The sequence below is a fragment of the Callospermophilus lateralis genome, chromosome 8, assembly GCF_048772815.1.
Source record: "Callospermophilus lateralis isolate mCalLat2 chromosome 8, mCalLat2.hap1, whole genome shotgun sequence".
In the NCBI taxonomy this organism is placed as follows: Eukaryota; Metazoa; Chordata; class Mammalia; order Rodentia; family Sciuridae; genus Callospermophilus; species Callospermophilus lateralis.
The window spans coordinates 91009764-91025801 of NC_135312.1; the positions used below are offsets into that span (position 1 = coordinate 91009764).

General features: G+C 39.1%; 1 protein-coding gene across 2 annotated transcripts in view; it reads right to left on the bottom strand.

Moving 5' to 3' along the window:
• Positions 1–8863, bottom strand: part of Nfkb1 (nuclear factor kappa B subunit 1) — a 116690-nt gene extending 107827 nt beyond the window's left edge. For both annotated transcript variants that reach the window (XM_076863941.2, XM_076863940.2), the window contains exon 1: positions 8289–8863. The gene's annotated coding sequence lies outside the window, so the exon portion shown is untranslated. The remainder of the gene's footprint in view (positions 1–8288) is intronic.
• Positions 8864–16038: the final 7175 nt, after the last annotated feature.

The following is a 16038-nucleotide window of genomic DNA, read 5'->3' on the forward strand; positions in this document are numbered from 1 at the left end:
CAGACTGGGACAGTGCAATTCCTGATGCTGAGGTCAGGGAGAGTGAGAAAGGAGGATGGCAGAGGTGGTGATGCTTGATCCGACCTGAAGGTTGCGGTCAGCAGGAGGGTTGGGGAGGGGAGTTCTCATTCAGGGAGGGCATAAGCAAAAGCATCCAAAGTGAACAAACAGAAGGAGGATAAGGACATGACAGCTGGTAGAGAGGACTTGGGGATAGGTGAGGAGCAGGGGCGGGAGGTGAGGTATGCAGGAATCCACCTGTAAGGACAACTGAGATTCACTTCAGAAATTAAAGACAAGGACCCTTACACAGGAAAGAAAGATGCACCAGGAAGCAGGAGACGATGCATCAGGAGACATGGCAGAAACAGGAAGAGAGGGATGCTGGAGTTGAGAAGGCTGACTTGATAGAACTTGACAGACTGAAGGAGTGTATAAAGAAGGGCTCTGAGACTGCTAGCTTGGGAAACCCACTGCAGGGCCCACAGTGGGCTACCAACTGCATTCCCTAATGTGCTGGGGGTAACAATGCTGGTGATAAATTTAATACTGCATGTTGATGAGGACATCCTCATGAACATACCTGAGTGCCTTACAATCAGATCCTTTTCTAGACTTGCCTGGAATGGCTGGACTTCTCCAGTTTAACAGATATTATAGTAAATACAGAACAATCACCTAAAAAACCTCACCTCTCTGTCTCAACAAGAGATTAGACTACTTCTCCAAACAACTTGGACTAACTACTACTATTTAGTTATTACAGTAGACTTTCTAAAAGAAACAGAATACTTTCCCCACCCATCATAAAAAAGAACCATAATTGCAGGGTAAATGACTGATAATGTAATGTTCTAAAATAATCAGGAAATATTTAAAAGGTTCTGCGTGCTTGTTAAATTTAGTTAAATGTCTTAAATGGGAAATTGGGTAAACTCATGGAGAGAAACCATAAAAACATGTCAAATGAATGCTATAATATGGCACGAAAGCAAGGAAATACATTTAACTGTGGCCAGATACCATGTTTTTGAAATTAATTTCCCAGGTGAACTGATGTTTACTCAATCATAAGAGACTTCTAACATGCTCTTGGAGTATAGGGAGAGTGTCCATGGTTTTCAATTTATCTAAAATAGGATATTATGCCATGGAATGCCTGCAAAATGGTAATATTGATGGGCAACCTCTCTGTTCTTTTCACTCTAACCTCCTCCTTTAACCATGAAATACGTAAATGATCCTTTTCTCTGGAATTCTGATTTATTTATTTATTATTTATTTTGGTACTGGAGTTTGAGCCCAAGGGCTCTTTAACATCAAGCCACATCCTGACCCTTCTTATTTTTTGAGAAAGGGTCTCCAGAAATTGCTTAGGGTCTTGCTAAACTGCTGAAGCTGGTTTTCAATCTGCAATTCTCCTGCCTCAGCTTCTCAAGTCACTGGGATTACAGGTGTGCACCACCACACCCGCCTTCTGATTCATTTTCTAGATTATTTTCTCTTCACATTCAAGACTTAATTTTGTATATGCTCTCCTCTTAATCCTTTATCTATTCTTTTATTATCCTTTGTTTTGACCAAATCCATCAAGTCTCTTGGTTTAATCACACACACACACACCCCTAAGCAGACATATTACTTATATATCTTAATGTGTATTAGCAGCCTAAGAAATGCATGAATTAAATGAATAGGGTACAAAACTGCTATATTTTTGTTTCATTTTAATCTGTCTCCTCCCAGGCTTTCTGGTTGGTTTGAAATTAGCAATTTGTGCTCAGTTGAAAAAAAAAAAAAAAAAAAAAAAACTTCTCCAATTCCTAGATTTTAATTCAGTTTTCACTTTATGTAAATCGACGGTTTTATATAATCCCTTAAAGTATCTTCCTGAATATCTAATAAAGCAAAATTAAATTTGAGTTACTTTTATTCTTAACCTTCTTCATGTTTCTTCCTTTCCACTTCAAATTTCTTCCAATTCTTCCAACCTTATACATCATCTTGATTTTAATTTTCTAAGTCATAAAAGTGCTTGTCTTACATGCACAGCATTACACTACAACTGTAAATTGTAAAGGGTTCTTCTCCTTTACCCTCAATACCATGCAAGGGATTAGACTACCTTTTCAAACAACTTGGACTAACTACTCCTATTTAGTTATTATAGTAGACTTTTTAAAAGAAACAGAATACATAACTCACTTAAAAGAAAAAGACAATGGACCTTATAAATCAAGTCTTAATGGCCAAACACCAATTTTGCAGGATTAACTCTACAAAATAAACCTATCCCTAAGAATTAGTAGACAAAGAAGTTCTTCAAATAGCAATAAACCGTGTTAGGAATTTATGTTAAGACATCCAAAATTAGTCATTTTTTCATTCCTAAAATTCTCATCTTGGAGGGCAAGTTTTGTAAGATAATTAAGTAATTTATTTTCACTATTTTAATTATTTGCAGGCTTGGGAAGAGAACCAGTAAATATATAGACTGATTAGGGAGTCTGCCATCACTTTAATTTTTCTTCTTTGCATGCTTGATATATGTTAGAATCAATATTTGGGGAAAATGAGGGATGAGTATGCTCTGACATTGAAATATGGTTTGTCTAGTTCAAACCACATGACACATAATAAAAATAATACTTTTTGAAATGGCTGCTATTTTAACAAATAAAATACATCAAAACAATAAAAACTTATTTTAATGTACAAATATTTTCTCTAGAAATGTACTTAATTTATGCAGGTCTTATTCTTTCTTTAGTTCAAGTTAGCAAAAAGTAAATCTATCCTAGAAACTTCAGTGAGCCTCATTTATCAAAATATTCCCATCAAAAAAAAGTTCAATGGCTTTATTAAGTCTACCATGAAATGTATGAATTGTCCATACACTTTTGAATAGCACTGTAAAGATTATGACAGAGTTATAGATTTGTTTGCTTTGTTTATGCCCAGAAGCTGAATTGATCATGTAATGGAACATAGAAGAATTTATCATTCTCTGATAGCCATCCCATGGGGAAGTAGAAGCAAGTGCTTGGATTACTTTATTACTCTAACAAACAATGCAGCTATTCAAGTTCAGAGTACTTTTCAGTAATGACAGGTTAACAATGTACTGGTTATATATGTAGACATTTAATTTGTTTGTTGGCAACAAAAAAGACTTAATATACACATATGTATACACTGATTTTTATAACTGATTTTGAAAACTTGAATGTGTTTGTGAGGGACACAAAGAGAGGTCAGGGTCAGAACAAGAATTAGGTGGGCAGGAAAGCTCAGTGAGCAGTGTTCAATGGCTCTGTCTTCCTCAAAGATTGTCTTAGGGCTCTCCCAGGGCACAACACAAGGATGGGAGTGTTGTCATTTTTTTCTTTTTTAGTCTGAATGGTATATTTCGTTTATAAATTGCGTCCACAAAGAATAAATGGTCAGATACAAGGTTTCAAGGTCAATTTTTTGAAAAAATTTCAACTGAGAAGTAATGTACAAACCTCACCAGGATTTTATAGTGTTGCAAAACCATTAAGCTATGAAAGTGGAAAGTACTGTAAACCCTGCTAACTGCCCATTTGTTTCTAAGGTTTCCCATCTAGAAATTTCAAAAGTTGCAGATTTATGGATGGCAAATATTTAATTCTGGAGGTCATAACACATTTTGTTTGTATTTTTTGGTTGATGAATTTACCTAAGTGTTAATAATCCTTAGATTAGAAAGCAGTATTTACAGCATTGTTTCCTTTTTTGGAGATGCTCATATTGAAACTGCATTTTCAATGGAGTTTAGAGAAATTCTAACTTTGCCAAAAAGTAACATTTTTTTCTCTTGTACATGCACCATTTATCATTTCAATTACTTTCTTGCCTTGCTTGGCAAGTACCTCTAAAACTTTGAAACTACAAAACACTTTACAGTTCATAAACTTCTATTTCAAAATGAAATGCTTCCTTTTGGGAGACACTGGGTACTTTTAAATAATTTACTTGTCCTACTAATCTTCAAGTACATTTTAGATAATATAATATCTAGGAGGCAATAACTATGTTTTGGCTTCTTTATTACCAGAAGGCAAGAAAACTGTAATTTTTTTTCCATACAGAAAAAGATGCCCATTTAAAAAAGTGAAATAAAAACAACTTAAATGCATTCATTCATTCAACAGTTATTGTTCACTATGCGCCAACAAGCACAATGCTAAGTATTTCTTTTCAATCTAAATTAGATATTGCTTCTTTTTAGCTAGAACTATAGAATTTGATTTTTTCAATAGCTCTTTTTTTTCTTTTTAAAATAATTTAGGTTCTTCAAAAGAATAAGTCATCCAGAATATTTACATTCTTCTTTAAAGTTTAATACTTTTTCACAGTTTCAAGAAATAGCAGCTACAGACAGTTTAAAACTGCTGATATGTGTTGACTCCATGGATCAGAATAAGTCCCTAGTGATAAGGCTTTTGGTCTAAAGGTGAAAAAGAAATGAAAAATAATAAGCCAATTTATAATGGATAATTAAAACATAAATATCATTATTTCAATTTCAAAAACAGGCAATGAATTAAGGCAGATGAAACGTGTATTACTGATAAATCTGCACTTGTTACTATACAAGACATAGGGAGTAAAAAATAATGGATTTCTTTTTAAATTTTAAAATACAAGTGTTATGATTAATTTTCTAAATTAAACTAATATTTTCATCCATATTCTCTGATGGTTTCTGCAATCTTTAACAAATTACATCTTATATTCTTTTTGTGTAAAACTATTAGGCTTTAAATTCTTTGTGGTAAAAACAATACAATTTTGTTTCACAATTTATTTTGTCAGCAATTGGTTGATCTTCAAGGCCAGGTCTACCTAAAAGATAGCTTATTAATTTGCACCAGGGACACCCTCTAAAACAGCAGAGACCAAAGATATGAAGCAATTTCATCCTTATGAACATATTACTACTTTCTCCTTTTTCTCTCTTTATTTAAAAGTAAGGCATTGTACACACATTTAAGAAACAGTACAAAGACAAAAGGCTTGTTTATATTACCTTAACTACTAAGTCTGCAAAAATATCACTCTTACACACACACACCCAAACATACACACACACACACACACACACATATTCAAGGACCAAACTCACTTGCAGGACTGTGCCACAACATCCAAACATTCCTGAGGCTGAATAAGTGCCTCTAGTTGTTTAAAACCTCAAATCTCCTAATATAAATGCTCCTAATGATTTACCTGCTTATCTCTATAGAAACGCCACAATTAGGCTGAGCACTTACAAGAGATGCACAGCACAAATCATAATTAATTCCCAGAAAACAGGATAAATTGTTCCAAGTGTTTTACTGGTTACCAAAAGGCATTTGTCAATTAACCCTGATCAGAAATAAATGTAAAAGCAGAAGCAGACATCTACCTTGAAATGTCCTCCAGTACTGAAATTCTATTCTTTTTTTCTCCTCCTTCTTCTTCTAACATGACCTTATGTAATTCATAGTATAAACAGAAAGTCAGGAAGCCAACCAAACAACACAATCTTCCCACTAAAAATACAACAAATTAGTGAGACGTTTTGCATAGCCATTGATTTATACACATCCATTCCTGCTCCAGGGACTCCTGTTCAGTCTGTAAACTAGAAGAGTATAATGTGAGTATTTACTCTATTTGTGACCTATCTGCATTCCAGGTATACTTCCTATTGCAGGCATCTCTAGGCTCAGAACAAAAGATCTACTAATAAATTCTGAAGAGAAAAAATATAATATTTTGAATACTTTATAAAAAAATGCAAATGGCAGAGCTGCAGTACATAGCTGGAGGTAGAACATGTGTTGGGTTTGATCTCCAAACACTGCAAAGCAATAACAACTACAACAAAAAAATTTTTATAGCAACTCAATATAATTATTTAACATAGTGTTTAAAAAATGTTAACTATTTTTCTTACTTTGCCTGAGTTCAAATTAATTGAAGGTTATGAAGTAACCACTTCCCCTAGAAGCCAGAACTTTCACCTCTGCTGAACAGGGGAATACCTCTCTCATAAATTAGGTAAAAATATGGGCTTGCTGATTGAATGGTAGTCCAAGATCCATGCTGCTGCCAATTCCTTACCTAGACCTCCTACCTACCACAATAAGCAATCCCTGAAAGTCAAGGTAGTAACTTACTTAATTAGTTATTTGGAACTCTAAAAGGGTAGTAAAAACAGCCTGCACAAACTTTGGTTTCTCAAACTGACTTCAATGTGTTTCAAGAAACAATGACAAGAAAAATGTAAAGAATATGATTACTAAATCTAAAATTCTGCCTAGTTCAGACAAATTGAGCTTTAACCAAATGCAACTCAGTCATCAAAGTTGATCTTGTTTAAGAGGTACAAGTAAAAAAGGAAGTGCAAAGATCAAAGCAGTATTTACAAAGGAGAATGGCTATCTCTGTACGTATACTCCAGTATTTACTAAGTTTGAAAAACAGGGGCATTTATTCAGCTCAAATGATTGCCAACTGCAGAACATAAGATAAAACTGAAAATTCAAATTAAGGATAACAGGTTGTCAAATTGCCACCAACCTTCAATAGGAAGACACTATTTTGCTTAAAAAGTCTTTCAAACAGTTTAGAAGTGGTTTACCTCTCCCAGCAAATAGTATTTTAGTTTTAGCATTAAATCTATATATGATGAGTCCTCCTTCATGTTCAGGTTTGTTTAGTAGTCTGCAACCCAGGAAGACATTTTATCTAAACAAGTGAGGGAGAACATTTAGGAGTTTGGGGTATATGGATATGGATGAACAGTTTCAACAGATTTCATGTTTCCATTCATTATATATGTTCTTTTTATTTTAGCACTTCAATTAAATGATAAATGTAAAATACTATAGGACACAAAGCTCTGTATTTCCTGTCTTTCCAAGTTTATAAGCTCAAAAAACTACTTTAAGTTTACATAAGTTTTTAAGGCATCAAACATTAAAAGAATTCATCTCTAGAAAGCACAAAGTTAAAATCAGAAAAACAACTTATTTACATTAAAGGTGTTATTTTAATCAAGTTTCCCCTATAAAGTTTTAATAAATGTGATTACACAAGAATATTCAGTTGAGGAATTCTGCTAGAAAACTAATTGAGCATCTTGATCCCAAGTTTTAGCATTTACTAAAGATCATCAGTTAGTACAAGAGTCTGTTGATAACACAGCTTTTAAATGTTTTAGTAATATCACAGCCATTACTCAGTTATGAGCTTTATAACAAAAATCTAAGAGATAAATATGGTTATTTCATAAGGAGCAAAGTTAAGCTCTACTTAACAAAGTCCATAAAAATGTCTTTAATCTTGATGATTGAATCCTGTATCATTAAGTCCCATTTAAGGTACAGAATAGACCAATAAACCAGGGCCAACATCTCCATCTGTGTCTATTTTAAAATACCACTAGAAAACCTACTTAGGATATGCTTTGTTTATATCATTATTTTTCAGAGGTCATGCACAATGCAGGGTGCCACTGTCCAAGAGTTTTACATAATCAAGTATCTAAAACAGTGCTTTAAGGAGGTAATTTCTTTTCTTTCTCAAATGCCAGACTTTGAAGGTTAAGTATCAAGTCCTTATTTTTTGAAAATCATCATGCAGGTCCTCTAGCAGGTGAATACTTTATGCCGCGTGTGTGCGTGTGCGTGTGCGTGTGTGTATGTGTAAGAGGGAGAGAGAAGTAGGGGCTTCTTTTAGAAGTAGGAAAGGAAGGAATAGGATCTCCTGTTCAATTTTGGGGAGCTGGGAAGGGCTTTCCTAGCCAAGAGGACTGACAAGCACTTCTGCTTTCATTTCATGGAACGCCCTTAGGTGAAATCTGGCTCTGCACTGCACCAACCACCTTCCCCTCTCTCCTCTGCACCGCAGCGCACCTCAGCCTTCTCGCCACCCCGCAGCAAGGGCTGGAGGTGGGGATTTAAAAAAAAAGTTTGCAAGAGGTGCCCCCGGCTCTTGTTCCCGCCGGTGGAGACCTAAACAGAAATGCCGGCCCGCGAGGCCGCGGCCCTTCGGCCGACCAACCCCTACGAAGTCCGGATGTGCCTTTTCCCCCTTGTCGCCAAACCCATGTGTCTCTGAACTACTGTCAACCTTGTCCCATGGTCTAGCCCAGAGGCCAGCGCTGGAATGAGGAAGTCCAAGTGCTGCTGGAGGGGGCGCGGGGCGGGTGGGCAGCGGGACTAGGGCCACACGTCCCCACAGTGGCCCCCACTTGCCCGAGTTTGGCTTACCCTGGTGGCGGGTCCGCGCTCGGCCTCCCTGCGCCTGCGGACTCCCCTTCCGCGGCGGCGCGGGCCAGCGGGTTGGGGAAGGAAGAGCAGCGGCCAGCCGGAGCCTGAAGAGGCCCGGTGCGGGTCGGGTCGGGTCGGGTCTGGAGAACGGGCGCGCGATCTCGCCGGGCCGGGTCGGGCCGGGCCACTCAGCGCCGCGCCATGTCCGCGGCGCGGGCGGAGGGAAGCGCAGGGCGCGCGGTGGCCGGGCGGCGGCGGTGCCGCCTTCCTGGCCGCGGGGTCTCCGGCCTGGGCTGCGCGGGGCTCTCGGAGCCCGGCCGGCGGCGGCGTACAGGCCGAGGGCGGCGGCGGCGGGAGGCCGGACCGACGGGAAGGGCAGGGGAAGCTGTCAGCGCGTCGCCGGGCCGCTCCGGTGGCGAAACCTCCTCTTCCTGCCCCGGCTCGCTGGTGTACTTCTCTCTCTTTCTCTCTCGCTCACTCTCTCACTTCCTGGCTGGAAATTCCCACTGACGTCGAGATAGAAGACAGACAGACGGACACACGCGCGCACGCAGCGGGGGCGGGAGGTGGGGTCGCCGCCGGGGGTGGGGGAAGCCCGCACTTGTGGGGGCGCCTATCGCCCCCAGCCCGGCCTGGTAGCCCAGCTCCCTCCCGGCCCCCGGCCGCTTCGGGGCTGGGCGAGGGCGCGCGCTAGGCGGCCTTGGATGCTGGGGTGCCCCCCGCGGCTCCGGCTTCCCGGCCTGGCGCTCCAGAAACTCTTAGGGCTGCAGCGGGTGAAGACGCCCCCAGGAAGCGCCTGCGGGGCCGGATTGTGTAGGGAAGCGGGCGATGCGGAGGCGGTGGTTGTTGGGCTCTTCGGGTTGGGCTGCCCAGAGCCCCTAAGGGCAGGCCCCAGCAGCTGGAGGGGAAGAGGGTTCGGCAGGGATCCAAGCATGCCAGCATATAAAAATAAGTCTCATGTGTATATTCCATTTAACTGTGTCTCAGTTATACTCAGATCTCTTTACAGATTAAGCCGGAATTTCGATATCATAACTGACTTCTGCCCAGTGAAGTATGCACATCTGCTGGGACTTGGGTGATATCTTGGTTATAGGTCAGTTGTTCAGAACTTTCATTTGCAGAGCACTTTCAGGCCTTTATAATTGCTTGGAGAGAATTATAGCTAAGGGAGCGACTGATCTAGATTTACAACTCAGAAAGAAAGAAATCTTCATCTGGCGGAGGTGAGTTTTCTTTTATTTCTGGAGATTCTGCTACTAGTACTCCCAGTGATGACCATTCATTGGCATTTGAACTTCTTCATTCCACGGACACTGTGCCAGGCAGGCACAGTCTGGGGATACCACGGGGTGGGTTAGCTCCCCAAATAAGTTTTGAGCCAAAGTAGATATTTTAGAGCTTAATGAGGTCAAATGTCAATTTAATTTGGAAACATCAGGAATAGGTAGTAACTAGGCGGTGTTGCTATGATACCCAGATCGCCCTTAGCATGGCTGCCCTCCTTTCAGGTCTACTTCCTATTTCCCCTTCCTTATGAGGTTATAAGAACCTTCTTGGCCCAGGTTTGGCTAAGGGAGGGAGGGAGGGAGGGAGGGAGGGAGAGAGAGAGAGAGAGAGAGAGAGAGAGAGAGAGAGAGATCCATTTTACTGGGTATTGAGTGAGCCTCTGTGGTGAACTTGGGGCTGCCTAACAATATGTGTCCAAGCTATTTAGCTCCTGAGGCTGTTCAAACACCTAGAATTCAGAGAGTTCATACACGTAAAAGGCAATGGCTTTTAGAAAGTCTGTGTTAGTTTTAGAAAGTCTGTGTTACTATGGGACATTAGTAGAAATTGTGCCACTATTATATTGTAGTAGATGGGTGTATAATCTATATAAAATGATTTTTGCTCCTGACATGAACCTTCTCCTCTTTGTGGACTAGTTGTGAGCATTCTACAAGGGCCCTTCATTCTAAGAGGGCTCTGTTGCCAAAAGATGTAGTGATAGGATTGTACAAGATACAATCATCACATATTTGGGGAACAAAAATTGAAGGGGATTAAATTTCAAACTCAAAATGGTCTCTGACTTGAAATTGAGGCTGGAGTGTTAAGGAGGTATATTAGTTTCCTACATCTGCAGTTAACAATTACTACAAACTGGGTGGTGTAAAACAGCAAGAATTTATTCTGTCACAGTTCTTGAGGCTATACGTCTGAAATCAAGGTGTTCTCAAGGCCATTCTCTCTCCAAAGGCTAGGAAAAAATCCTTTGCCTCTTTCTAGCTCCTGTTGGCTGGCAATCCTTGACATTCCTTGGCTCAGCTGTATCATTCCAATCTGTGCCTCCATTGCCATGTGACCATCTTCCTCATGTCTCCTTTCTCTTATTTAGAAACTACTGGTGAGATTTAGAGTTCACGCTAATCCATTATGATCACCTCTTAACTTGATTTCATCTATGAAGGTCTTATTTTCAAATAAGATCATGTTCACAGATACCTGGGGTTAGGACATGAACATATATTTGGGGGGAGATGCTACTTGATGCAGTACAGCATCCAAAACTAAAAAAGCTCCCCATTTGCTCTTTTGGACTCCCTATTAAAACCTTCCCATTTTCCTGCTTTGTTGCCCATTTACTGTATGCTCTCTATATAAACCTGCTTTCAGGAAAGCTTCTGAAAAATTCATCCACTCTATAATGTCAGAAGGTATTTGCTATTTTCAGGCTACAAAGAAACAAGAAGCCTAAATGCAGGATTTTGGGCACTAATACTATAGAAAAGGTAGGTTGTGTTTGTCATTAGATTTCTGAAATCACATGAATTTCTCATGAATCCGAGAGGTGGAAATGGTGTACAGAGAGTTCTGAGATTAAGATCTATGTAGTATACTCATTGACAGTGAGAAATTGTACAATGTATGAAGGTGATTCGGACATGCACCTGAGTCTTGCAAACTCTTTAAAACCATGCTGATAACAGGAGTGAATTGTATTTCTGTAAAGGATACAACTTACTACAGGTTATGAAGACAACCTCAACATGCTTAGGAATACACAGGTCTCAGGTCTTAACTATAAGGAGTCAGGATGAATGGGAAGACTCACCAGACTTAAATTCAGACCTAAGTGGAATTCTAATTTTGTCTTGAATTATCTGTGTAACTTTTGTGGAGTAATAGCTTGTTTAAGCCTCGGTTTCTTCATTTGTTTATTAAGCCTATATCATTATGGCTTATAAGCTATATGACCACTTTATATAATACTTTCCATTATGGATGTTTTAAATATATGTTTAACATGTATGTTTCCTTATGCAAATATATAATAACAACATATGTTACATTGTAATAATCCTAAGTCACAGGAGAAAAAGAATGAGAAGGTCTATATAAATGTAAACAATTAGTATAAGAACTTATAAAGTAAAACAAATTGAAATTAATGTCCTCATAGTCCTAAGAGATAAATGCTTGCACTGTTAACCACTAGAACATATGTGCATCATGTTACATCTCTTCCTATTCATAGTGGAGTATTTCATGAAACCTCCATTAAAATGACCACCATATTCTAGCTTGTGCTTGCATAACGGCATGTCTTATTGAAAGAGTACTCCATTAGCCTCTATAAATGTTTCAAAAGAAAAAGAAGATATGATCTCTACTTCTAACATAAAGCTTGGAAGAATGACTATTGTATAGTAGCCAGGACAAAAGGGATTTGTACAATAGATTTTATCACTGAGAGTGAACCCAACAAAGAAGTGCAAGGATGCTTCTTCCTCATCCAGAGTCCAGAATTGTATTCCCTTAATGATGAAAACATACTGAAATGGAAACATCAATAAATTGGAAAGGAGAATGTCACTAGTTTTACAGATACTACATCTCTGTCAGTTTAAAAAAAAATTTTTTTGTAGTTGTAGATAGACAGAATGCCTTTATTTTATTTGTTTATTTTTATGTGGTGCTAAGGATCGAACCCAGTGCCTCACACATGCTAGGAAAGCACCCTACCACTGATCCCCAGCCCCAGCCCCTCTCTGTCAGTTTAAATGAATATTTATACACTGTCATTGCTGTCTTCAAAAGATTCACAAAGCACAAAGGAGTGCATGTAACTGTACAGTAAATGCTTTCATGGAGGTATACTCAACTACATAGGGAGAAAGATTACGGTGCTAAGAGCATGGTCTGGTAGTTAAGATCTCAGGCTGTGAAATCCAGTGCTCCCTTCAAACTTGAAGCCAGAGCCTGAGTGGCACCTTCACAGAAAATAATTCATTCCTGTTCTGCCCTGTGTAGCTGTGTGACCCTGAACAAGTATGATCATTCCTCTTTTTACTCACTTTGTAAAATGGGATGACGATAATGCTCAGCTGATAGTGGCAGCATAAGGGTCAAATGACATCATGTAAATGAGGCACTTACTGAGATGCAAGATTCTCAGGAAACCTCATTTATTTTGGTTCTTAATAATACTGTTGTTTCTCAAAAGAAGTTTTTTGATGAAAAGGTTAGTATTTAGTGGATGTTGGAAATGGTGGATAAAATATGATATCAAAATGAACAGGAGAAAGAAAACAGATGGATGAGTGGGAGTGAGACTTACAGACATGAAGTCAGGGTTTAAAACACAGCTTATAGCACAGTTTTATAGGGCCTAAAATATATTCCATAAATAATGTAGACATGTTCAGAAAGACCCTATTCTTTCTAGTCCAGTGATGAAGCACATAGCTGGCATACAAGGAAGCCCAGAGTTAAATCCTCAGCAACAATAACAACACACACACACACACAAACACACACACACACACTTAGGGCCTGATGAAAACAAAGAAAATACACATTTTTTTTTTTTTACCAAAGATTTGACTATAAAAGCATACCCTATTTGTGGAGAGACTCAGGAAGATGAGGACAGTGTGAGAGAGCCAGGATTTGAACCTAAGTCAACTCAGCATCTACATTCAGGGATCCTAGATGCACGTGGTGGTGGGAGAAAAGTTGCAGTGTGTAGGGGAAGACCTGGTGTCATTTATCCTGCTTATTTCAAGAAGTGAAGAAGAAAAGGAAATGCCTAATGTTTTTCTTTGCATTGAAGACACAAAATAATATTCTTTTCCTGCCATTTCACAATTACCCTGGAATTCACCAATGACATAATGGAGCAGAGCAAAAACTTGTATAGAAAAATATATCCTAGGGCTGGGGATGTGGCTCAAGCGGTAGTGCGCTCTCCTGGCATGCGTGCGGCCTGGGTTCGATCCTCAGCACCACATACAAACAAAGATGTTGTGTCCGCCGAAAACTAAAAAATAAATATTAAAAATTCTCTCTCTCTCTCTCTCTCTCTCTCTCTCTCTCTCTCTTAAAAAAAAAAGAAAAATATATCCTAAGTAAATTAACTTCCCAGGCAATAGCTGATGTTTTATGTGGTCCTTATATTCTAAGTGAAAGGTGATTTGGACTCAGTCTAATATACTAGCAGTAGAAAGAGTGATCTCTGTCATTTATTGGATATTTATTATTTGGGATACTGTTTCCATTGTATTTACATGATGTTTGGGGTAAATAATACTAGCACCTATTATAAATGTTTTTAAAAACAAAAAGTGAGTATCTGTAATTTAACACAATAAAAATTTATTTCTCTCACACCTAACACCCACTGTACAAGCTCCTGACTGCATGGCTCACCTGGCAGCTTGCCTCGGTGTCATGAGCCAGTGACTCAGATTCCCTCAACCAGCTGACAGTCATCAAGTGTTGCTTCCACAGGTGCCTCAGAAAGGGAAGAGAACGCACAGGGAAGGTATGTCTTCTAACTTTATTGGACTAAAGGTGACACCATATTTGCTCTATTGGTAGAGTTAATAGAACATGTTTTCAGATTATATATGTCATTTCATTGAGAGGAAGATTTGTCTCTGTGTTTCTAATCTTGTTGAGTACAGTGGTAACACTGTAACTGAGAAAGGATCTTCTCCGTTTTGATGTGTTCTGTTTCAATATATGAAACATGATAGGCTCGCTGAGATGTCCATGTGGGAAAAACTAATGTTCATTTGGAAATTAGAGTCTGATGCTCAGAGATATGTAGGGTTAGAAATCTAAATCAAGAGATTATTATAAAGATGTGGTTGTTGTCCTGAGCATGTTTCTAAAAGGGCCACAGAGAGTTAGGAAAGAAGACCAAGACCAGAAATTTGATAAATGACTTTATTTCTGGGGCTGATGTGAGATACGGAGAGGGAAACTTGTCCTTGAAGACTCCCCAAATGGCGGGGCACAGTGGTACACACCTGTAATCCACACTACTCAGGAGGCTGAGGCAGGAGGATCGCAGGGTTGACACCAGAGTGGAAAACTTAGCATGACCCTGTCTTTACATCTAAACCTTATGTGCCTTAAATCCATGAACACAAATATGAATTTTAAAGGGTATTTTGACTTCAATTTTCAATGTTAAATTTGGATACATACCACAATATATCTTATGTAGGATTCATCCTTGCATCCCCATATTTTCAATATATATATTTATAGGATTCACATTTTAATCTCCCCTGTTTCCGATCTTGTATATTTATGTGTTTCCACCCGTATTTTCACAAGTACTTTCTGATGAATATTCATATTTCCCCATATTAATGTGAATTATCTAACCCTAACCCTAGCTCACTACAAAATTTGATATTACCCTTTCCACACCTTTACAGCCAAACGTAATGTGACTTAAATAAATGTGGATGAATATGAATTTTAAATGGTTAAAAAAAAAAATTAAAAGGGCTGGGCTGTAGCTCAGTGGTAGAGTGTTGCTGTGTTCAGTCCCCAGGAAGGCAAACAACAACAGCTCCTGAGGTGCCATCCAATGCAGGAAGAAGGCTTGGAAACCAGAGAAGAGTTTCCAGGGTGAGAGAGTGCTCAACACTCTCAGATACTGCAGCCAGTTCCTAAGAGAAGTTGAAGATGAGAAGTCGCAGTTGAATTTGGGAATTACAAAATCCTGAACTTGGCCTCAGGGGATGGCTGGTGAAGCTTAAGGCAGAAACATGGTTCTTGCTCTGCTCATTCCTGCTCACTCTGCTTGGAAGACAAGGGGACTGTATTAATTCTCAGCACTGCTAGCAGTAACTCTGATCTTACTTCTGAGAGGAAGACTCAGCTCTGTGTTTCTAATCTTGTGGATTACAGTGGTAACACTGTAACTGAGAAAGGATCTGCAGTTTTGATGCATTCCGTTTAGATATATGCAACGTGATAGGCTCAGTGCGATGTCCATGTGGGAATAACTAATGTTCATTTGGAAATTAAAGTCTGACACTCAGAGATACATAGGGTTAGAAATCTAAATCAGGAGATTATTATAAAATTGTGGTAGTTGTTTCCACATAAAGAAGAGAGCCAAGAACCAGACTTGTAGGGAACGGGAAAAGAGGGTGGTGAGTGTTAAAGAAGGTCATCAAAAGTTTGGAGTGAGAAGAAAGGAGGCAGAAGTTAGAGTCCTCCTTCATTAACTTGAGAACCTCGTATGGAGTGCTGTGGTTAAAGGAAGTTTGGAAAAGAGGAAGATAGTTTAATGAATTAGTAGATTTAATAAGATAAAGACTACTGAAGGAACAAGGTATCAGAAGGAAGGAGAAGCGGAATATGTGGAGGTCATGATGGAGGTGAAATGGAAGGGGGAGTCTTCCTTGGTGGGGAATGAGAAGAGTGAGGAGGAGAATGGCTGGAGGAGGTAAAGCTTAGA